A 17,851-nucleotide genomic window follows, 5' to 3' on the forward strand; every position below is an offset into this window, starting at 1 on the left:
ACACACACACACACACACACACACACACACACACACACACACACACCTTTCCCTACAGGATCAGGTAGCTTTATCCTGGAAAATAATGCCCCATTTTGGCAGGACAGATTGTGTAATTATATCACAGTCTGGAAGGAAAGAGAGAGAGGGAGAGAGGGAGAAGTGTGGCCTGATAGATGAAAGATTCCTCCCCTTTCTTTCTTATATCAGTGCTCTCTGTTCTACTTTAGCAGTGTGCACTTCGCAAACATTTACATGGAAATATGCACATGACATATTTCAGTATATTAGCCAAAATGCACAGCAAAACAGCTGAGCACACTCATGTGGGATACTGCCTCATAAATCAATGTGCTTAACTTTCAGAGGGTTGCCGTTTTTTGAAAGAAGAAGTCTCTCATGCTCACCAAGGCATTACTGGACAAAAAATACAGTAAAAATAGTAATATTGTGAACTATTATTACAATTCAAAATAACTGTTTTCTATTTTACAGTTTTTTACAATCGTTGGGACACATTTCTCAATACTTAGGCCACTTTTTCAAAACTCTTCACACAGTTCTCCAAACCAACTTTCATCTTGGCACAGCAGTTAATTTCACATTCAAAATGCACTTAATCTACCAAAACACTTCATTCATGTCTCAAATCAACTCATTCTTCCAGAACACTAGCAAAGCAAACACACTTTGTCAGTCATAAAATACTGACCTAAAAACACTAACATCAGGTATCATTATACATTTTCTTTAGTAAAATTTCTTAACAAAACAAGAATAACACTGTCTATTGTTTACAATTCACTGCAATTTGTTACATGAACCTTGTTTACATAATAGTACAAAAATATTCCATAGTTTTCCTCTTTGAATGGATGATGCTTGTGTAGGTGTTCAGTTTCATCTAATTGCTTCGATAGTATTTGTTTTTTTAGATTCAGCATATATTTCATTACAATATTACTGTAGATATGAAGCAAATTGCTGTCTTATTCAGTTTTGTATTATGCTATTGTTTTGAACATAAGTTTAACAGTTTTGAAAACAGTATGTAAACATGTGCAAACTGGCCTGTACAAAGAGTTTTGGCAGTTGTTGTGTCTGAGTGAGAAAAGAATTCATGAAATTTGAGAGATGTAGTCACTGAATGCATTTTGTGCCAAAGCAATGATAATTGATCCTCAGTTTAGCCCACATAGACTTCTGTTGTGCTCACTGTGTGAAGAGTTTTGCAAAAGTGACCTAAGTATTGAGAAATGTGTCCTAGCGTCTGTAAAAAACTGTAAAATGTAATTTATTCCTGTGACGGCAAAGCTGAATTTTCAGATGATCCTTCAGAAAACATTCTAACATTCTGATTTGCTGCTCAAGAAATATTTCTTATTATTATCAATGTTGAAAACAATTTTGGTGCCTAATATGTTTTGTGAAACCTTGACAATATTTTTTCAGGATACTTTGATGAACAGAAAGTAAAAAAAAAAAAAAAAAACAGCATTTGTTTGAAATAGAAAACATCATAAATCTCTACTGTCAATTTTTGATCAATTTAATGCATATTTGATTAATAAAAATATTAATTTTGTAAACTAAAAATTTGGTAACTTACTATTCCCAAACTTTTAAACGGTAGTGTATTTGATTGCCAAAATCCAACAAGGTCATTATTACATGAAATTGAAATAATAGCATGCTACTATATTTAAAGATTACAAACATTTATTGCTGCATATTGCAAACATCCAAAATACACTCTTAAGAGTATCTTTCATAGCACTTCATCTATTTGCACCTGTAGATTTCAAATACAGTAAAGGCCGTTTTCTCAAAATAAGTTTTTTCTCCTGCGCTGAGTCCGACTCCACTTCAGCAGAACTTACATACACCAAACTTTACAGTTTTATTCCTATCTATATTCTGAATATTTTTTCCAGAGGGGTTTGTTCATATATCATTTGCCTGGTTTTATACAAACATTTTTATTCCCCCCCCCCTTCTTTCTGGCTGTTGGCTGTATTTTCTGATTTATGGAGTGATACAAAGAGAATCCCCTCTGTAAAAACCTTGGACTCTAATATGTAAAAAAAAAAAAAAAAATGAAACAATATTTTCGAAACTGGCTTTATCCAATGTTCAGACTTTTTTCTAGAAATGTATATAAATTAGTGCACATTTAATAAGATAATGCCTCATTTGCATAGTTAAACATAAAATTTCAGAAAACTTGTAATACAATGTTTTCAATTCTTAATGTAATCAATCAACAGGGGAAGTATGGTGATATCTATTAGATTTTTTTTTTTTTTTTTTTTTACCCTACTGACCTGGAGTGTCTTGACTTAAAAGTAACATGTACAAACTATTTTTTCTAAACTCTCCCTTTATCCCACAAAGTGCCCAAAGCCTTCCTACTGTCTCAGAACAAGCAAACAATGTGACTCATGTTGCAGTGATATAAGCATGCATGTTCATGTTAATGATTTGCTACAATCCTGTAAGCACAGTGATGTGTGTTTTACATGAGATTACACTCAGTTCATGGAAATCTAGCATGTTATATTGAAAGAATGAAGAGAGACAGTAGCGCTTAGACTAAGTCCTCTTTTAACTGGAATAAGATTTGCTTTATCTCTCTGTATAAAACAAGAGCTGTGCAATCTGTGCGATTCACGAGATTAAGAGGTGAAAGGGTTTATATTTAATACCCATAATTCACATTTTGGTGGATATAAGTAGTGGTTCTGATCCTCTTTTTGTTGTTGTTCAAGCAACCTGTTGAGCTAGATCTGAACTCTCACATATCTGACCTGATAGATTAACAGCGCAAGAACCAGGACAGATACAGAGGTGTTACACAAGAGCTTAATAATGTTAACAGGTGCACACATAGAAAATCTCTCTCTCTCTCTCCATGTGCAATTCAGCCATTGCCTCCTCTATGACCTCTGCATGACACAAAGCTATGATCACATCCTGTTACCCATCATCCCTCTCTCTCTCTCTCTCTCACCCCCTGTGCCCGAGGCCCACATTAACCACGGCAAATTGCCCAACCATAATTACAGCTCATTCTCCGCCGTGCCGTTATGCTTTGGGTCAGTTCAACACTTAGATTTCAGAATCATTCTCTCCTGGATGGCAAGAGAGCACTTCAAATGGCAATTTAAAGGTCTCGGTTTTTAGCAGCCCATCAGAATAATTTTCCATGCTTTTCCCCCTCGATTCCATATGTGCTTCTGTGAGAGCACAGGTTTGAAAAGCAGGATAAAATAAGTGTAAAATATCTGTCTGTTTGTCTATCTATCCACTTAAGATATATTGTAAGCAAAAACTTAACTTGAGATGTTTTCCTCCAAATATTTTTCCGAATCTTTGTCTTTTTCTCTCATTTTGTGAAAAAGACATAAGTGAGAACATACATCAAAACACAACGCTCTAGGCTGCACATGTGCACACGTGCCGTTTCCTCCACACATCTATTTGCTCACCCGTAAATTCTTTCAGCGCTTCATCCATCTGTCTGTCAATATTCGCTGTTAAGAGGAAGAACGAAAGAAAGAAAAAGGAAAGGAAGGAAAGGAAAAAGGAAAAAGAGGATAAAGGGAAGAAATGTGGATGAATATTAGGCAAAGCCAACCTCCAACAGCTCAGCTCACTAATGGGAAGTTTGTTTGCATGTCTGCTGTATGTTACTGGAGCTGTATTTATAGCACTACACATTAAAGAAGAATCTCTAGCTAAGTAAAAGCAGCCGAATAGAGAACAACATTGTTATGAAATACTAATAGCATGTTAAACCATATAATTCTGCAATTATCCAATACAAAAAATAACAACCATACCATTTGAGACCAAATGTATATTCTGATCCATCACACCACACAACTTTTCTCAATAAAATCAGTGGTCATACTTATTGAAAAACACATTACAAACACACAGCACCATTATTGGGCAAATCGCAAGTTATTTCAAAGTTCTTGCTACATTATAAAGCAATCATTTTCAGCACCAATCAAGCAAACTTAAAAGTTCACACTTTACAGCATGTTAATTGGTTTAAGGACACGGTAACCTTGTATTTTAAAAAATCTCTCACATACATTGTTGCTAAATCCAGCCTATCATCAACCAATTACAGTAGCCCACACCTATCTGTTCAATCTCTCCTCTGACGAGGTTAGCGTTTCCAGCAAACAGGCATAAAGATTACATGCACTTAACTGAAGTTCCTTGCTACTTCATTAGCCTGCAGTCGAGACTCTTTATCGCTACTTAAAACTATTAAACAATTATGTTATCAGCAGGAGAGTGAAAGAGGGGGTTTGTGGGAGATTTCTGCCTGCAAGCATATACACTCATGAACACCCACATACTCACAGACACTTGAAAGGCTTATATTTAGTACCTTGACAACAGAGTGCATATTCTGCTCATGCAGCCCTCTCTAAGTTCCCCTGTCTTGGTTTTCTCACTCTTTATTTCTCTAGCTATCACCCTGGGCTTTGAGTCAATATGAAGCTGTAAGAACAGAACAGTCTAAGCAGAATTTTTTAAACAAATATTCCAAACCTAATTGGCCCTGCGCACACACAAGACGAGACACAAAAAGACAAACACACACAGGGTCTAGGACTTGCCATATGTCCTCAGGCCCTGCCATCACCCCTTGCTATACTATGTCAGATGTCTGTACGTGGTTAGTTTTAAGAGGCAAATGATGTTCATGTCGTGTAGTTGACTTTGAAAATTAAAAATGGAGATAAAAAAAAAAAAAAAAACAAGGATTGTAGCTGCTTGTATTGCTAAACATTTTTTGGCTGTCTTGACAAGAAGTTTTAAATTCAAATGACTACCTCATTAGATGAACAAATGTTTTTAAGTTAACTTTAACTGGAGCAAATGAGTTGAGTTAACTTAAAAAGTTAAGCGATAGGTTGCCTTATTTTTTCAAATTGGCTCAAAGTGTTTTTTGTTTTTTTTTGTTGTCTTGATGAAGTTTTAAGTTCAAAAGATTACATGGTACTTATTAGATTAACAAAAGTATTTAATTTTATTTAAACTGGAATGAATTAGTTGAGTTAACTTAAAAAGTTGAATATGATAAGTTGCCTTATTTTATTTATTTATTTATTTATTTATTTTATTTTTTACAGTGTAGGGATATTAAACTGTATTAAGATGACTGTTGTTACAGTAACTGGGACACTGAATTCACCTGCAGCATCAGAGAAAAGAAACAATGTTCAGCTCAGATAGGGCTGATGAGTGGGTGGATGGATGGATGGATGGATGGATGGATGGATGGATGTCCCCATCACTACTAATGGATGTCCCCATTACTGGGGCTATTTCAGATAGAGCCAACATTTAACCCATAGACACCAATTCAGGGCCCGTACTGGGGCTAATTCAGATAGGGCTGACATGGAACCAATAGACAAACCAATGTAGGGCCCATACTGGGACTAATTCAGATAGGGCTGACATGGAACCAATAGACAAACCAATTTAGGGCCCGTACTGGGGCTAATTCAGATAGGGCTGACATGGAACCAATAGACAAACCAATTTAGGGCCCGTACTGGGGCTAATTCAGATAGGGCTGACATGGAACCAATAGACAAACCAATTTAGGGCCCATACTGGGGCTAATTCAGATAGGGCTGACATGGAACCAATAGACAAACCAATGTAGGGCCCATACTGGGGCTATTTTAGATAGAGCCGACATTTAACCCATAGACAAACCCATTTAGGGCCCATAATCCCCAATATAGGGCCCATAATGGGGCTAATTCAGATAGGGCCATCATGGGACACATTGACAAACCCATGAACATAGGGCCCATGGGGCTATTTCAGACAGAGCCAACATGTAATCCATAGACAAACCCATTTAGGGTCCATACTGCGGCTAATTCAGATAGGGCTGACATGGGACCAATAGACAAACCAATTTAGGGCCCGTACTGGGGCTAATTCAGATAGGGCTGACATGGAACCAATAGACAAACCAATTTAGGGCCCGTACTGGGGCTAATTCAGATAGGGCTGACATGGAACCAATAGACAAACCAATGTAGGGCCCATACTGGGGCTATTTTAGATAGAGCCGACATTTAACCCATAGACAAACCCATTTAGGGCCCATACTGGGGCTAATTCAGATAGGGCTGACATGGAACCAATAGACAAACCAATTTAGGGCCCATACTGGGGCTATTTCAGATAGGGCTGACATGGAACCAATAGACAAAACAATATAGGGCCAATACTGGGGCTATTTCAGATAGGGCTGACATGGAACCAATAGACAAACCAATATAGGGCCAATACTGGGGCTATTTCAGATAGGGCTGACATGGAACCAATAGACAAACCAATATAGGGCCAATACTGGGGCTATTTCAGACAGGCCTGACATGGAACCAATAGACAAACCAATATAGGGCCCATAATGGGGCTAATTAAGATAGGGCCATCATGGGACACATTGACAAACCCATGAACATAGGGCCCATGGGGCTATTTCAGACAGAGCCAACATGTAATCCATAGACAAACCCATTTAGGGTCCATACTGGGGCTAATTCAGATAGGGCTGACATGGAACCAATAGACAAACCAATGTAGGGCCCACAATGGGGCTAATTCAGATAGGGCTGACATGGAACCAATAGACAAACCAATTTAGGGCCCATACTGGGGCTATTTCAGATAGGGCTGACATGGAACCAATAGACAAACCAATATAGGGCCAATACTGGGGCTATTTCAGACAGGCCTGACATGGAACCAATAGACAAACCAATATAGGGCCCATAATGGGGCTAATTCAGATAGGGCCATCATGGGACACATTGACAAACCCATGAACATAGGGCCCATGGGGCTATTTCAGACAGAGCCAACATGTAATCCATAGACAAACCCATTTAGGGTCCATACTGGGGCTAATTCAGATAGGGCTGACATGGAACCAATAGACAAACCAATTTAGGGCCCATACTGGGGCTATTTCAGATAGGGCTGACATGGAACCAATAGACAAAACAATATAGGGCCAATACTGGGGCTATTTCAGATAGGGCTGACATGGAACCAATAGACAAACCAATATAGGGCCAATACTGGGGCTATTTCAGATAGGGCTGACATGGAACCAATAGACAAACCAATATAGGGCCAATACTGGGGCTATTTCAGATAGGGCTGACATGGAACCAATAGACAAACCAATATAGGGCCAATACTGGGGCTATTTCAGACAGGCCTGACATGGAACCAATAGACAAACCAATATAGGGCCCATAATGGGGCTAATTAAGATAGGGCCATCATGGGACACATTGACAAACCCATGAACATAGGGCCCATGGGGCTATTTCAGACAGAGCCAACATGTAATCCATAGACAAACCCATTTAGGGTCCATACTGGGGCTAATTCAGATAGGGCTGACATGGAACCAATAGACAAACCAATGTAGGGCCCACAATGGGGCTAATTCAGATAGGGCTGACATGGAACCAATAGACAAACCAATTTAGGGCCCATACTGGGGCTATTTCAGATAGGGCTGACATGGAACCAATAGACAAACCAATATAGGGCCAATACTGGGGCTATTTCAGACAGGCCTGACATGGAACCAATAGACAAACCAATATAGGGCCCATAATGGGGCTAATTCAGATAGGGCCATCATGGGACACATTGACAAACCCATGAACATAGGGCCCATGGGGCTATTTCAGACAGAGCCAACATGTAATCCATAGACAAACCCATTTAGGGTCCATACTGGGGCTAATTCAGATAGGGCTGACATGGAACCAATAGACAAACCAATTTAGGGCCCATACTGGGGCTATTTCAGATAGGGCTGACATGGAACCAATAGACAAAACAATATAGGGCCAATACTGGGGCTATTTCAGATAGGGCTGACATGGAACCAATAGACAAACCAATATAGGGCCAATACTGGGGCTATTTCAGATAGGGCTGACATGGAACCAATAGACAAACCAATATAGGGCCAATACTGGGGCTATTTCAGACAGGCCTGACATGGAACCAATAGACAAACCAATATAGGGCCCATAATGGGGCTAATTCAGATAGGGCCATCATGGGACACATTGACAAACCCATGAACATAGGGCCCATGGGGCTATTTCAGACAGAGCCAACATGTAATCCATAGACAAACCCATTTAGGGTCCATACTGGGGCTAATTCAGATAGGGCTGACATGGAACCAATAGACAAACTTATATAGGGCCCATACTGGGGCTATTTCCAGATAGAGCCAACATGAAACCCATAAACAAACCCATGTAGGGCCCATATCATACCTACATTGGCCCCAAGATAACCAGTGACTGACTCGTTGAAAACAACTAAACTCAAGAATTCATTGACACTTATTATGAGATATTGTCAGAGAAAATATAATGTTGTGTTTGATAAGATTACCCTTTTACTGATTCAGAAATCTTGCTTAATTGAAAGGGTACATAGTTACAAGAACAGCAACACAACCACCTCACTACTGAGAAATGTAGTTAAACTAACTGCCAAACACTGGAGAGACATGAGATGGATTAAGCCTCACGTGGCTGATCCATAATGCATTTCTGCAGGGACAGATTCATGGTAATCATCTAGAATGTCGCCACGGTGGCATTTCTGGAACAGTGTGAGGCCTTTTATTGACAAAGCTTAGTGTCTCCCACTGACAAATCATTGAGAATGAGTTAGGTGACAAAATCAATGACTCTCGCTCTCTGTATATATTTTATCAGCAGGGATGGCGGAGGATCGATTGATTGAAATGGTGGAATCAGGCTATTTCTGTCAAGAGGTAAAGATAGACAAAAACATCAGAGATATAAACAGACCACGTATAAAAAGTGACAATTTGAAAAGAGAAATTTAGTAAAAAAGAGCATTTCATGTATGCATTTGTGAATCTTCTGTAAATATCTGTCTTCAAAAAAGTTATATTGTGTAATATATTATCATATTACAGGATTCAAAGCCTCAATAGTGAGATATAAGTCACACTGTGATATTTAAAGTCATAACTGAAAGGTATAAAGTTGCAATTATGGGATATTAAAGGTGTGGTCACATTTTCCATATCTTGGTGAATTTTCTCTTGCAAAATCCAGTCATTTTTAACAGGAATCCTATGACTGATGTTTAATTTCATTTTTCCTTTTTATTCAAAATATTCAATAATTGCTAACTATATCATGAAATATCCGATATTCAGATTCTCAAATGTGTAATAAAGTAAATTTAATTAGCTATTTAAAGGGGTCATGAAATGGATTGTTCCTCACTTAAAACGTAGTTTTGTTCCCCACTAAACAAGAATGTCCATGATATAAAAAAGGGCTATTGTTTCCATGTCCCTGTGGTTTTGAGGGAAGGTCACTTCTCCTACAGATCCAAACATGACTTTTGATACATTATGTAAAACAAAACAAAGACAGGAATAACAACAGCACAGCGTTAAATCTTTGGATGGATGTCTTTACCAGGGTGTGCCACACGGTCCAAGTTCTTCCTGTCATTCTAGCAACTTCCTATCACTTCCCTTGTTTTTCTCTTGCTTCCTCCTCAGTTTCTTTACCTCGCCACCACCTTGAAGGACAAACACTCGACGACGATTCAGATATGCTCTAAATGCACAACAATAACAAACCCATTACCATATCATTATGAAATGCTTTTTAAATTGAAAAGGAATGTGGAGACTTTGGGGTAGGAGATTGCAGAATAAATTGGAACTGGACCAACGCAACTCTCGACACAACTCCAAAGCACTATGTGCACTGAATTCATTTGCAGATGTCTGTTTTCTCTTCTTTGTAAAACCTCCTGGCTTTCGGATTTTCATAACCTGTGTTTCAGAACAGCCCATAGGGCATCCGTCCGACCTCCTGCTGGCTTTCATAAACTATGAAAGAGATTATGAAATTTATATAACGGCCGCAGAGATCCAATGGGGATTATCGTATGTGAGTGCAGTGTGCCATGCAATTTTATGAATTAAACCACAAAAACCCACCACATTGGATTATTTAGGTTATTCACGCCCAATTAACTGTAGGGGATGTATTGTTTTAACCTTCAAATGGACCTCGTTTCCTGTTTATTAATCTGGTCTTTGGGGTCAATATGACCCCAAAATTGAAAGCATAATTGTGGAAAAAATATACATTTTCAATAATACAAATAATATATCATTTTTTTTGTTTACTTCTCATCTATGCATTAATACTGTGTTTTGGGAGATTTGAAGGACTTTTGTACCCATTTACCACAAAAATCTGCAACAACACAATTAGCTAGCACATGAAATATCATTTTTTTATGAAAAAATCACTTAAATTATTATCAAAATTTAATTTAAATTGTTTCTGGATATTCATCTAGGTGTTAGAAGTAGAATGCTGCCATCTGTTGGTTAATGAAAAACCTAAGGGGATTACAGTTTAAGCAGTAAATTGTTTTGACCAGCAGAGGGCCATTGAAAGCCATTCATTTTACTGGATGTGGTCAACTACTAATAAATGCCACATAAGTCACACCTAAAGGAAAAAAACAGATTCAGACTTTAGTTGCATATTATTGAACATTTTAATGAATCAAGTGTAAAAAAAATAGAATAATTAACTTTAGAATGTAAACAAAATAAAAAAAAAGTGTAAATAACCAACAGCAATATCTAGACATGAACAGAAGTAAAAGTGGACAACAAATTATTTTTGTACAATCACATTCTTAACATTGAACATAAAAGCAATAACAAACTACCAAAAATTTCTAAAATACATGGTGTAAAACACATGATAAAGTAATCATTCCACGCACTTCTGGCAAAAGAACACTGTGTGAGCAGCACAAATGGCTCTTTTGCAGATCACGCACTGCTTGTCAGTTTTTGCATCTTTAGCCCGTGGACAAACCTGACACCTTGTTCGCTTTGGTTGTGGTTCAGTGGAGGGCCCTGGAGCATTGGAAGAATCCCATTGTCGTTTTAGGATTGATGCAGATGCTGGTGCACGAGGCAGGTGTTGCCGTCGCTCCATAAGAGGGGACACCAGAGCTTTGCCCAGCTGCTCGAGAAAGATCCTCCTTTGCGTGCTCTTCCCTCTCTCCCAAGATGGATTGATTTCTCTCCACACCACGAAGGCATTTATGGCCGAGACATCAAGGATGGTAGAGAAGACAACCATTGGCCAACGATTAGTCTTACGCTTGCAGCTGTAACTTGCAACCATCTGTAATATTGCAAACACACACATATATCAGTAAATCTGCTGGCAAAAGAAATACCACTCACTATCAAAATAATGCATCAAATCATGAAATTTGTAAATACCTTGTCAAGGTTGTCAACTCCGCCTTTACAGCGGATGTAGTCCAAGATGACCTCTGGCTTCCTGTCCTCCCGGTCACTGATTTTTGCATCCTTGTGACAGGTGCTCATGAGCAGCACATTTCTATGCCTTTTGGGGCAATATGAGACAAGACTGTGCGTCTCCGTGAATGCAAAAAGAGAGGAATGCACAGCTCTGTCTCTCGTTGTCAAAAGTGCTGATGGGAGTTCCGGCTTGTTTCTGCGAACAGTTCCGACCATGGTCATTTTCCTTTTCAGGAGCTCCTGTCCAAGGGCATAGGAAGTGAAGAAATTGTCACACGTAACAGTGTGTCCCTGGAGTCCAGTGGTCAAATCAAGGACCACACGCATGCCTTGATTTCTCTCAGGTGGTCCATCACGAGGCTTGCCGGTGTAAATCTGCATGCTCCAAGCATAGCTTGTCTTGGCATCACATGCTGCCCAGATTTTGATACCGTATTTTGCCGGCTTATTAGGCATGTACTGTTTGAACATGCAACGACCTCTGAATGACACCAGGCACTCGTCCACTGTTATGTTTGGACCAGGGTTGAACATCATTGGAAGGCGCTCCACCCATGAATTCCACAGGTCCCGAATTGGTGCCAGCTTGTCATTCTCTCGTCGGGCAGGTCTTGTGGCCTTGTCATCGAAACGGATGACTCTTGAAAAATTTTACATTTTTTCAGCGGCATGACTGCACCAAAAATCGCACGCCCAGTTTGAGCATCCCACAAACTTTCCAGGTTTTCATTTTTGGAGCGATAAACTCCTGCAAGAAGTATCAGACCGATATATGCTTCCATATCTGTCCAGTCCACATCCCTCCAGTCAGCTCCATAAACACGCCTTCCTTCAAGATTAGTCATCTCCACCAAGATGCTTTGGATGCATGATGGAAAAAATAATAAAAACTGGACTTTATGTCCTCTACACGAGAACAAGCATACCTAGTTGGTCCAGGTGTCAACTTTATAACTTGTGCAGCTGGTGATCTCCCTGGCCTCTGTGGAGGTGGAATGGTAGACCAGGTTATTTGCCCATTTTTAGAAATTAAGGTTTGGTCTGCATCTGCCTCCTCAAAGTCATCCTCCGATTCCTGGTTATCCTCATCCTCTTCTTCAGGGGGATTGCAGTCCTCTGGCTCAGAGTCCTCAGGCTCAGAGTCTTCTAGGTTTTCATTTTCGCTGGAATCCAGCAGAAACTCCACGGTCTCATGAAGAGTGTACCTCTTTGCCATGCTGCCAGCACAGAATGATCCATGTGCAGGACACCAAAGGCACTCTTTTATACCTTTTGCGTGGGAACTACTTTTTTGTTTTCAAAACACAGATGCAGCCCTTACATCTCAACATAAACTTTCTCGAAGTGGAAAAGGTTATTTGTCTTTCATCTCTGTTTGATCTCTCTCTAGCTCTTTCTAAATGTGTGTGCATGCATTAGGCCGCACACACACGTGTTCTGCATGTATGGCTGATTACCTTTGCCTAATTTGAAAATGCTTTCTGTGGCAATCATACCCCTCTCTCTATACAAAGTCTATACAAATGCTCTCTGTGGCTGTCTGTGTGTGTGTGTGTGTGTGTGTGTGTGTGTGTGTGTGTGTGTGTGTGTGTGTGTGTGTGTGTGTGTGTGTGTGTGTGTGTGTGTGTGTGTGTGTGTGTGTGTGAGTGTGTGTGTGTGTGAGTGTGTGTGAGAGTGTGAGTGAGAGTGTGAGTGTATGAGAGAGAGATAGCATGTGTTCGTGTCTTTGTGTTTGTCTTTGTGTGTGTGTGTGTGTGTGTGTGTGTGTGTGAGAGAGAGAGAGTGTGTGTGTGTGAGAGTGTGAGTGAGAGTGTGAGTGTATGAGAGAGAGATAGCATGTGTGCGTGTCTCTGTGTTTGTCTCTGTGTGTGTTTGTCTTTGTGTGTAAGTGTCTTTTTGTGTTTGTGTGTGTGTGTGTGTGTGTGTGTGTGTGTGTGTGTGAGAGAGAGAGAGAGTGTGTGTGTGTGTGTGTGTGTGTGTGTGTGTATGTGTGTTTGTGCGTGCATTAGGTCTCACCCCTTTATATCTTTTTTTCTGCATTTGTGACTGATTTTATTTGCCAAATTCTATACAAATGCTCTCTGTGGCAGTCATACCTGTGTGTGTTTAGGTGTGTGTATTTCTGTGTGTGTTTGTGTGAGCATGTGTTTTCCACATTGAATTTGTGCTCAAGTACCAGGCCTTCATTTCGGTGTGAAAATTTTCAGATTTATGTTGCATTTATTGTTTTTTTTTTTGACAAATTGAAAAAAAAAATTACATTTTTTGCATTTCCCATTCATTTTCAATTGGGGTCATATTGACCCCAAAGACCAGATTAATAAAAATTTTTTTTGCATACCTTCAGAACGACCGAATCAATCCCAGTTTTTTTGTGGATGTATAGCTAGACAATTCAGGAAAAGTCACAAAATTTTAATCCTCTGAGATTAAGGGAACCCTTTTTTTTAACTAATGAAATGTCCATTGGGGTCATATATACCCCAAGGTCCAATTGAGGGTTAATAAAGAATCAATATTAACAGATGGTCTGATGTTTAATAAGGCAGAAGGGGAGGCTGGTTATGAGCAAACTGATGGAGAGATTATTTTTTTTTTGGTTAAACACTCTCTCTCTTTCTCTTTATCTCCCCTCTATGCTTCAGAATAAGATAAAAAGATGATTATGCTAAGATCTGAATGAACAGATGGTTTGCTTTTTGGGAAAACTGCCATTTTGAACAGATTCCTTTCAAACAAATCTGACTGGATGTAAAACACAGCCTTGTCAAAAAGACCCCTCCATTTTTCTGCAAAGGATTGCATAGAGGAGAAACAAAGAGCTAAGGTTATCTCATTTAGACTAATGGCTGAATAATGGCTTTGGTCTAATACTAGAGGGGAAGATTTGTTCAGCCATCCGTTCAAGGATCGCCAGCATCTTAAAAGAGGGAATTAAAACAAATAGCCTATATTTTCCCACCCATTTACACTGGTTGTTGTACAATTGAACCGCAACTGTGCCTCATACATATAATTATGGTAATTAGGGTTTAGGCAACCATGTACACAAGCCCACATTTGTGTTGATCTTTGAGGGAAGATGTCAAGCTATATTAGCTGTGCTGAAATTACACACTGTCCAAGGGTTGCCGTGTAGTTCACATAAGCAGGCTCGCGTTGTGATTTCAAACTGACAGTGTCTCGATGCAAAAAAATAAAGTGATTTCTATTTTACTGCACTGATTATTTCAATTAATAATGACCAAAAATCAGAAAATGGTTATTGAAGAACTATTTTCAGCATGTTTTCTGTCAAATTCAGTGTGTTCCCAAATCCCAAAGCCATTCGCAGGCCTCCTCCAACATCCTACTTTATGAGACATCAGGTCAAAAACCTACGCAATGCTTATATATTTGGTTTTAAAATAAAGATTGTTCTTCTCACTTTAATATTCACACTGTTTCACTCTGAGAGGAACTTTGGTAAGAGATTAAGTTCCTCTCAGTCATTTGAAATGTGTGTGTATGTGTGAAAAAGTGGGTGAGAAAGATAAATACAGTAACAAGAGAGAAAGTGAGAAAAACAGATTAGTAATGCATACAGTAAATCACTTAATCACTTTTCACCTGCCATCACTGGATTCTCTGCACTTGAGCAGCAAATGACTCCTTTTTTTAAAAGCAGGAAGTTTGGGCAGTTTTTAGTTTTTGTTGTTGTTGTTTTTAAATAGCCAATAAGCTTTCGTTATAAGCCTGCCATGAATCATGTTTTTTTACTTTTTTATAGACCTTATGTAGCCCCGCTCCTTTTAAGCACTGCACTCGTTGTGTTCTGTCTTCTGGTTTATATTTCCAAAGCATGAAGGTAACACTGCTCAAGGATTTATGAATGAACCGCTTGTTTTAAAACCTTCCAGGTCTACTGACATTTGTTATGATATCCGTTTTAAACATTATAATGCTCATGGTTTACTTTTATTAACTCTACAATAAGTAAATCCATTTCACCAGCTAATTAAGCCCCGAAGTTCACTTGCGTCTTCACTAAACTTTGTCAACTGTAAGTGTTTGCACATTCAAGCGATTTTAGACCATCGGATGTGTATTAGACCTATTACATTGACCTACCACACTAATGCATTGTGGCACACAAACAATACAGACAGCAGCTGCACATCATATGAAGATAATGTGCACAGAGAGGAGCACGCACTCTAAAAAAAATTGGTTCTTCAGCGGTTCTTCAGCAGTTCTTTGGGGTGGTTAATGTGCTATATAGCACCACTACCGTATAAAGAACCTGTAAAGCCCCTGTATGGTTCTTCAGCGGTTCTTTGGGGTGGTTAAGGTGCTCAGAGGTGTAAAGTCCACAAAGTAAAAGTCCTGCCATATATTTTATTCCACCCACTGAAGCAGTGTTAAAGTTAATGAGATAATTAAGTGATAAATTGAGTGATGATTGAGCATTATTGAAGACACCTGATGATAACAAGCAGAATCTCAAAAGGAGAAAATCACAATTTTAAGCCACCATCGTGGAGATGAAAAAAATGTTGTTTATTTAGAGACACAGACATCAAGAATCAGTCTGTGAATATCAACAGTGGTGGGCATCAAAAAGCATGTTGCAGTGCATTCTGGGTGCCACCAATCAAAATTCATCCATGGCTCCCATCATGCATTACTGCATGAATAAATTGTGAGCTTAATTGTCTTAGTAATTTCCTTTATTGTCACTAATTTTATTTTATTTTTCTGTTTTTATGTGACTTTTTAGTAGCTTGTTTTCTAATGTTCAGAGTTTGTTTGTCACCGTCGTTGAGATTCACAGGCTGATTCTTGATGTCTGTGTGTGCCTAAAAGAAAGTTTTTTTGTTTTATTCAGAACAACTTTTGTGAAACCCTTTGGATTATATTGATAAAGCTGATTTTCTGCTGTAGAATCACAGTGCTGCTGTAATCAATAATGTAAATCTAACTCAGAGATTGGGCTCTAAATGAGTTCAGTGATTTAGGTCTAATAATGATTATTTAAAAACATAACCACCTGATCATCTTTTTTATTTACTTGGCTGGCTGTTACGACTCAGTTAAAAGCCCAAACAAGATGTAATATTAAAAAGTCAAGGGTCAAGAGCCCAACTAAAGCAAACCCTTATCTCCACGATGGTGGCTTAAAAATTGTGATTTTCTCCTTTGGAGATTCTGCTTGTTATCATCAGGTGTTTTCAATAATGCTCAATCATCACTCAGTTAATCACTTATTTATCTCATTAACTTTAACACTGCTTCAGTGGGTGGAATAAAATATATGGCAGGACATTTACTTTCTGACCCCTGGACTTTACACCTCTGGTCACACGTCTACTTAAATTCTTGTTGAGAATTAAGAGAAGTTTAGATTTAGTTTAGACATTTGAGGTCACCATCATGGAGGTTGGTGGTTGCTTTAGTTGACCTCTTGACCCCTGACTATTATAGAGTTGCTTCTTTATCAGCAATCGCAGATGATTTAAAAAAAAAATATTAAAGTGGTTTAATCAACTGCTTTATAAATGAGACAAAACAATGTTTCAAACAAAAAGTTAATAATGACAGTGTTGTAAACTGTATTTTTCACACTGGTGATTCTTAAATTGCAATTACAGAAAAAAAGCAGTTGTTTAAACCACTTTAAATGCAATCATTTGTCTGTTATTAGACCAGACATGCTGAACTTCTTTCTTAATCTAATGTTACAAAAACTATAGATTTTACAAAAAAGTAAAGTGTGTATGTAAAGACTATTGTCTTCTTCAAAAATGTATATATTTCAAGCTTGCTGCATTATTTTGTATGTGTATAAAAAGAGTATATTGTGATATATATTGTCAGCACTGAGTTTTTTTTCTGGTGAAAGAAATAATTTAAAAAAGGTTTTAAAAGTGTAATGTATTTTGTTTCTCAGTAAGCATTTAGGATTTTGAATCTTTAAAGTCATGACTTGATAAATTATTAATCATCATTAATCTTTTAAGTAAAAGTGTCATTTAGAAGCATATTGACTCATCTATAGTGGTATCTGTCATGACAATGGCCCTGCTAGCTCATAAAACAATATATGACACCTCTAATTTGACAAATGTGCTAAAAAGCTTCAAGAATAGGTGTTATATAGCACTTAAAAAGGTTCCCCTATGATTACGAGCCAAAGACCCATTTTTGGAGCTATATAGCACCATTTTTGTTTAGAGTGCAGTTATCAATGCTGTCCTGTGATTTATCACTAAAGTAACTTAGAAAATCAAAAGTTATAGCATATGTATTTCTAATTTTGAAGTAAGTATCTACAACCCACAGCTTCACAATGAATAAAGAGACGGTATGACTAATTCACACCTGCAATCGTTCTCTCATTAATGCATTCAGAATAAATTTATCGTG

At 38.3% G+C, this 17,851-nt stretch overlaps 1 protein-coding gene and 1 pseudogene across 7 annotated transcripts in view; both read right to left on the minus strand.

The window, feature by feature from the left end:
- The window catches only part of sulf2b (sulfatase 2b), a 245,852-nt gene that overhangs the window by 117,007 nt on the left and 110,994 nt on the right, over window positions 1-17,851 (minus strand). The window lies entirely within an intron of this gene.
- Window positions 10,647-13,075, minus strand: LOC137009687 (piggyBac transposable element-derived protein 4-like; annotated as a pseudogene).

Source organism: Chanodichthys erythropterus, chromosome 20 (genome assembly GCF_024489055.1).
Source record: "Chanodichthys erythropterus isolate Z2021 chromosome 20, ASM2448905v1, whole genome shotgun sequence".
In the NCBI taxonomy this organism is placed as follows: Eukaryota; Metazoa; Chordata; class Actinopteri; order Cypriniformes; family Xenocyprididae; genus Chanodichthys; species Chanodichthys erythropterus.